Source organism: Pseudochaenichthys georgianus, unplaced genomic scaffold (assembly GCF_902827115.2).
Source record: "Pseudochaenichthys georgianus unplaced genomic scaffold, fPseGeo1.2 scaffold_1409_arrow_ctg1, whole genome shotgun sequence".
In the NCBI taxonomy this organism is placed as follows: Eukaryota; Metazoa; Chordata; class Actinopteri; order Perciformes; family Channichthyidae; genus Pseudochaenichthys; species Pseudochaenichthys georgianus.
The window spans coordinates 27,501-34,581 of NW_027262271.1; the positions used below are offsets into that span (position 1 = coordinate 27,501).

At 38.4% G+C, this 7,081-nt stretch overlaps 1 protein-coding gene across 1 annotated transcript in view; it reads left to right on the top strand.

Annotated features, from left to right (window-relative positions):
- The window catches only part of gstt2 (glutathione S-transferase theta 2), a 6,113-nt gene extending 6,074 nt beyond the window's left edge, over window positions 1-39 (top strand). The window contains exon 5 of the mRNA XM_034077224.2: window positions 1-39. This exon is cut by the window's left edge and continues 431 nt beyond it. The gene's annotated coding sequence lies outside the window, so the exon portion shown is untranslated.
- Window positions 40-7,081: the final 7,042 nt, after the last annotated feature.

Consider the following 7,081-nt stretch of genomic DNA (forward strand, 5'->3'; position numbering starts at 1 on the left):
GTTGTAATCTTGTAAGAGCAATAAAGGTTTGAGATGTTATCGCACTTCTTTATTTCCTGCCTCAGATGCGGCTTTCACACAGATGTCAGTATCCTGAGGCTCTGAGCCATTTATTCTCCTCACAGACGGCAACAAAAGTCCGAAATTATACGATTTAAAATAAAAGCAATAACTGTGGCTTGATATTGAGTAAGAACATGTTTTTATGAACCACACAGCTTCCGGTCTCCCACGACCCGACCGGAGAAGAAGACGTGCTGCAGCCTGCAGGCACGAAACACGTTACCAGTAGAAATACATTGCTTTTAAAACCGTGCTGTGCAACACGAAGAAAAGGGGCAAATCGTGATGGTGAACACGACATGCCGTGAGACTGGGTTGGAGGGGGACCGAGTCCCATCAGCAGGAACACGTGGGTTTGCTATCCTGGCTCCAAGATGGTGGAACGAGCTCCCATTGACATCAGGACAGCAGAAAGCTCACACACCTTCCAGACTGAGACTCGTCTCCTTCGACTCCACCTCGAGGAGAGAACTGCTAACAGAGCACTTATATACTAACAAAGGACTGGCTCCTCTGAAGCCAGTTGAGGAGCACTTGAGATGCTTGGCTCTATGAAGCCTGATGTACTTTATGATTCTGTTTTCTTCAGGTTGTATCTTGTTGGTCGAACGCACTGACTGTGAGTCGCTCTGGATAAAAGCCTCAGCTAAATGTGATGTGATGTGATCTAGGGGTAAGCGCGCCACAGTTTTCGCCGCTGCGAGGCTCCACTAGCACTAGCGCCAGATTTTATAAAAGTAACAAAGTAACGCGTGTCGGGCAATGTTAGTAACTGTAGTGTGATTACTGAACTACGCGTTATATTACTCTGTTACCGACAAAAGTAATATTGTTAGAGTAACGCCCGGCCCAACTCTGGTTAGCTGTCAGCTATTATTTCTTAGCTTTGTTATTTATTCTTTAGTTGGTAAATCTATAGATAACAGCTAAATGCTAACGTTAGCTAGCTCTCTTGCAGGTTTGGACAGATTTGTTGTTAACCTGTTAAGCCCCAAGGTCCCCCTCGGCGGGTCCTTTTTTTTTCACGACACTGTGGCCCAATCCCAAACCACCCCCTCGACCCCTCCGTGATGGAGTGAACTCCGTCTGGAGCCACACTCGACCTCAACGAGGCTCCTCCTGTCAGATGGAGGGAGTAAACACAGCAGCAGGCTTTGGGACGGCCCCCCCTCTCTCCGGCACAAACAGGAAGTGCCGTAACTGTTTGTAACAACGGTTTCAAATCAGAATCTCTTAGACAAAGAGTTTAAATGAATAACTCAAATAAAACTCCAAACATCTTTCATTGTGTTTCAAAGCTCTTTTAGTTTTAAACCTGATGTTTATAAGCTTCTTAGTTTTTGCAACGGTCTGTAAATATACACAACTTTATAATAAAATGCACACATTTACCTTTTTCTAGACTGAACACAGGTTTGATCCTGAGTTAAAACATATGAGGTCATCATGAGGTTGTTAGCATTGCAGTTCATCAGCGGATGTTTGCTGGAACTACTTGTAAACAGCTTGTTTCCTGAGGACACACACAGCGTGACTCCGGTCAGGCAGAGACCGGTCTCAAGTCAGCACCGCTGCAGACTCGCTGCTTGAGGGCTTGATAGCCCACTCCCCCTCCACACCGCTCCACACTCGTTGCTTTGGAGCAGCCCTCAATATGGCGGACCCTCCGCGTGAACGCGCAAACGGAGGGGTAGGGTGTAGGGGGTGGTTTGGGAATGGGCCTGGGTCTCAGGGGATCTTAACATTTAAGAACCTATTAATGTGTGATACCAGATTAACGGGAATAATCTCAGCTAACTGACGATACAAACCATGTTTACCAAAACAAAACACAAGTCTCATAAGAAGCATCTAAATGACCCATGAGCGAAAATGCTAATGCACTTTGGCACAGAACTCAAGATAAAAGTACCCTTATTACTTATCGTAGCTGCACATACAAGATATCCGATTAAAGCTGAGACTCCACAGATTATGTAGGTATATAGTATCATCACCGAGTGATCCGGACTCGCGACATGGGAAGCAAACACAGACATCACAACACGTACCTTTACGGAGCTTCTAGAGGAGATCGTCTCACCGTAGCTGTCAATCTGATCAAAAGACGTGTTCAATGGCATTAAAACGAGAAAAAACGCGGCTGAATCGGTTAATCCATAGGTTCTTAACGTCTCTGTAGAAAAAAATTATTTCATTTATAATCTGTAATTCCATTTTTATGTAACAATCGGAGAGAAAAAGTTAGCTGCTAATGGTAGCCACCAGAGTTATCGCAGCTTCCGGTTTTGGCTATGCGTCAGTTTCACACACACACATGACCAAATAAGGAGTGTGTGGGAGTTCCCCTCGATTCCATTGGCTCTGACGGTTAGAAAGAGGTGTCAATCGGCAAAATCGAGCAAGGGGGGCCAGAGATATGGAAAATCCACCCAAATGACCCCAGAAGTGCTAAATCTCTCTGAAAAGGTCAAAGGTCACTTGTTTTGCATTAATCTTGATACAGGGTACTTAGTATATGTTGTACTTTGGATTCCTAAAGCTTTTAGTCGACCATCCCATCACTCAAGACTGGTTTTCACTATAAGTCACAATAACTTACATTTTTTTACTGTGTTCAATCTGAATTTACTTTAAAATAAAAACATCTATATTGATTCTGCATCCAACTCACCGGTTCATCGTTACTTTGAGAAAAAGGATTTTTAATGTAACCCTTTTAGAAGATATGGTCATTTGTTCTGGGAAAGTCCTTTTGGAGCCTGAGGCCTGAAACACAGGCTCGGGGCTTGAAGTTCAGGATGTTACACACTTTATTACTAAAAGCAGGGACTGATTCTTTATTTATGGCTGTTGACATTGAAAATATCTTAGTGATACAAATATTTTTCGTTGTCTCAAAAAGAATAACATTTGATTTTAAACCTGAAAATCAAATGGAGGCAGAAACAGTGAAAAATAGGAACATCTTTATTACAAAACTTAATATAACTTTATTTACAGTTGGTCCTTTGAGGGGGGCGGGGCTTGGTCCTTTGAGGGGGGCGGGTCTTGGTCCTCTGCAGGGGGCGGGGCTTGGTCCTCTGCAGGGGGTGGGGCTTGGCTCCTTTTTCCTAAAGGAACTTCCTCTTCGTCTTCTTCACGCCATCGCTTCCTCCCGGGGGCTGACTCCGCCTCCTGGGGGGTTTATAATATGTATGTGAAGTATTGGAGTACAAATACTTCGTTCCTGTACTTAAGTACATGTTACTGGTATCAGTACTTTACTCCATTACTTTTTTTTTTTTTTACTTCTCACATGTTGAACACAAATACCTGTACTTTCTACTTCTCACATGTTGAACCCAAATACCTGTACTTTCTACTTCTTACATGTTGAACCCAAATACCTGTACTTTCTACTTCTTACATGTTGAACTCAAATACCTGTACTTTCTACTTCTTACATGTTGAACTCAAATACCTATACTTTCTACTTCTCTCATGTTGAACCCAAATACCTGTACTTTCTACTTCGTACATGTTGAACTCAAATACCTGTACTTTCTACTTCTTACATGTTGAACACAAATACCTGTACTTTCTACTTCTTACATGTTGAACCCAAATACCTGTACTTTCTACTTCTTACATGTTGAACTCAAATACCTGTACTTTCTACTTCTTACATGTTGAACTCAAATACCTGTACTTTCTACTTCTTACATGTTGAACTCAAATACCTGTACTTTCTACTTCTTACATGTTGAACACAAATACCTGTACTTTCTACTTCTTACATGTTGAACACAAATACCTGTACTTTCTACTTCTCACATGTTGAACACAAATACCTGTACTTTCTACTTCTCACATGTTGAACACAAATACCTGTACTTTATACTTCTTACATGTTGAACTCAAATACCTGTACTTTCTACTTCTTACATGTTGAACCCAAATACCTGTACTTTATACTTCTTACATGTTGAACTCAAATACCTGTACTTTCTACTTCTTACATGTTGAACTCAAATACCTGTACTTTCTACTTCTTACATGTTGAACTCAAATACCTGTACTTTCTACTTCTTACATGTTGAACCCAAATACCTGTACTTTCTACTTCTTACATGTTGAACTCAAATACCTGTACTTTATACTTCTCTACATGTTGAACCCAAATACCTGTACTTTCTACTTCTTACATGTTGAACTCAAATACCTGTACTTTCTACTTCTTACATGTTGAACCCAAATACCTGTACTTTCTACTTCTTACATGTTGAACTCAAATACCTGTACTTTCTACTTCTCACATGTTGAACACAAATACCTGTACTTTCTACTTCTTACATGTTGAACTCAAATACCTGTACTTTCTACTTCTTACATGTTGAACCCAAATACCTGTACTTTATACTTCTTACATGTTGAACTCAAATACCTGTACTTTCTACTTCTTACATGTTGAACTCAAATACCTGTACTTTCTACTTCTTACATGTTGAACTCAAATACCTGTACTTTCTACTTCTTACATGTTGAACCCAAATACCTGTACTTTATACTTCTTACATGTTGAACTCAAATACCTGTACTTTCTACTTCTCTCATGTTGAACCCAAATACCTGTACTTTCTACTTCTTACATGTTGAACTCAAATACCTGTACTTTCTACTTCTTACATGTTGAACACAAATACCTGTACTTTCTACTTCTTACATGTTGAACCCAAATACCTGTACTTTCTACTTCTCTCATGTTGAACCCAAATACCTGTACTTTCTACTTCTTACATGTTGAACTCAAATACCTGTACTTTATACTTCTCACATGTTGAACACAAATACCTGTACTTTCTACTTCTTACATGTTGAACCCAAATACCTGTACTTTCTACTTCTCTCATGTTGAACCCAAATACCTGTACTTTCTACTTCTTACATGTTGAACACAAATACCTGTACTTTCTACTTCTCACATGTTGAACACAAATACCTGTACTTTATACTTCTCACATGTTGAACACAAATACCTGTACTTTCTACTTCTTACATGTTGAACTCAAATACCTGTACTTTCTACTTCTTACATGTTGAACTCAAATACCTGTACTTTCTACTTCTTACATGTTGAACTCAAATACCTGTACTTTCTACTTCTTACATGTTGAACTCAAATACCTGTACTTTATACTTCTCACATGTTGAACACAAATACCTGTACTTTATACTTCTCACATGTTGAACACAAATACCTGTACTTTCTACTTCTTACATGTTGAACACAAATACCTGTACTTTCTACTTCTCACATGTTGAACACAAATACCTGTACTTTCTACTTCTTACATGTTGAACTCAAATACCTGTACTTTCTACTTCTTACATGTTGAACTCAAATACCTGTACTTTCTACTTCTTACATGTTGAACTCAAATACCTGTACTTTCTACTTCTTACATGTTGAACTCAAATACCTGTACTTTCTACTTCTTACATGTTGAACTCAAATACCTGTACTTTCTACTTCTCTACATGTTGAACTCAAATACCTGTACTTTCTACTTCTACATGTTGAACTCAAATACCTGTACTTTCTACTTCTCTACATGTTGAACTCAAATACCTGTACTTTCTACTTCTCTACATGTTGAACTCAAATACCTGTACTTTCTACTTCTCACATGTTGAACTCAAATACCTGTACTTTCTACTTCTTACATGTTGAACACAAATACCTGTACTTTCTACTTCTTACATGTTGAACTCAAATACCTGTACTTTCTACTTCTTACATGTTGAACTCAAATACCTGTACTTTCTACTTCTCACATGTTGAACTCAAATACCTGTACTTTCTACTTCTCACATGTTGAACTCAAATACCTGTACTTTCTACTTCTCACATGTTGAACTCAAATACCTGTACTTTCTACTTCTCTACATGTTGAACTCAAATACCTGTACTTTCTACTTCTCACATGTTGAACTCAAATACCTGTACTTTCTACTTCTCACATGTTGAACTCAAATACCTGTACTTTCTACTTCTCTACATGTTGAACTCAAATACCTGTACTTTCTACTTCTCACATGTTGAACTCAAATACCTGTACTTTCTACTTCTTACATGTTGAACTCAAATACCTGTACTTTCTACTTCTCACATGTTGAACTCAAATACCTGTACTTTCTACTTCTCACATGTTGAACTCAAATACCTGTACTTTCTACTTCTCACATGTTGAACTCAAATACCTGTACTTTCTACTTCTCACATGTTGAACTCAAATACCTGTACTTTCTACTTCTTACATGTTGAACTCAAATACCTGTACTTTCTACTTCTCACATGTTGAACTCAAATACCTGTACTTTCTACTTCTTACATGTTGAACTCAAATACCTGTACTTTCTACTTCTCTACATGTTGAACTCAAATACCTGTACTTTCTACTTCTTACATGTTGAACACAAATACCTGTACTTTCTACTTCTTACATGTTGAACTCAAATACCTGTACTTTCTACTTCTCTCATGTTGAACCTCAAATACCTGTACTTTCTACTTCTTACATGTTGAACTCAAATACCTGTACTTTCTACTTCTTACATGTTGAACACAAATACCTGTACTTTCTACTTCTTACATGTTGAACCCAAATACCTGTACTTTCTACTTCTTACATGTTGAACTCAAATACCTGTACTTTCTACTTCTTACATGTTGAACTCAAATACCTGTACTTTCTACTTCTTACATGTTGAACACAAATACCTGTACTTTCTACTTCTCACATGTTGAACACAAATACCTGTACTTTCTACTTCTTACATGTTGAACCCAAATACCTGTACTTTCTACTTCTTACATGTTGAACTCAAATACCTGTACTTTCTACTTCTCACATGTTGAACACAAATACCTGTACTTTATACTTCTTACATGTTGAACTCAAATACCTGTACTTTCTACTTCTTACATGTTGAACCCAAATACCTGTACTTTCTACTTCTTACATGTTGAACTCAA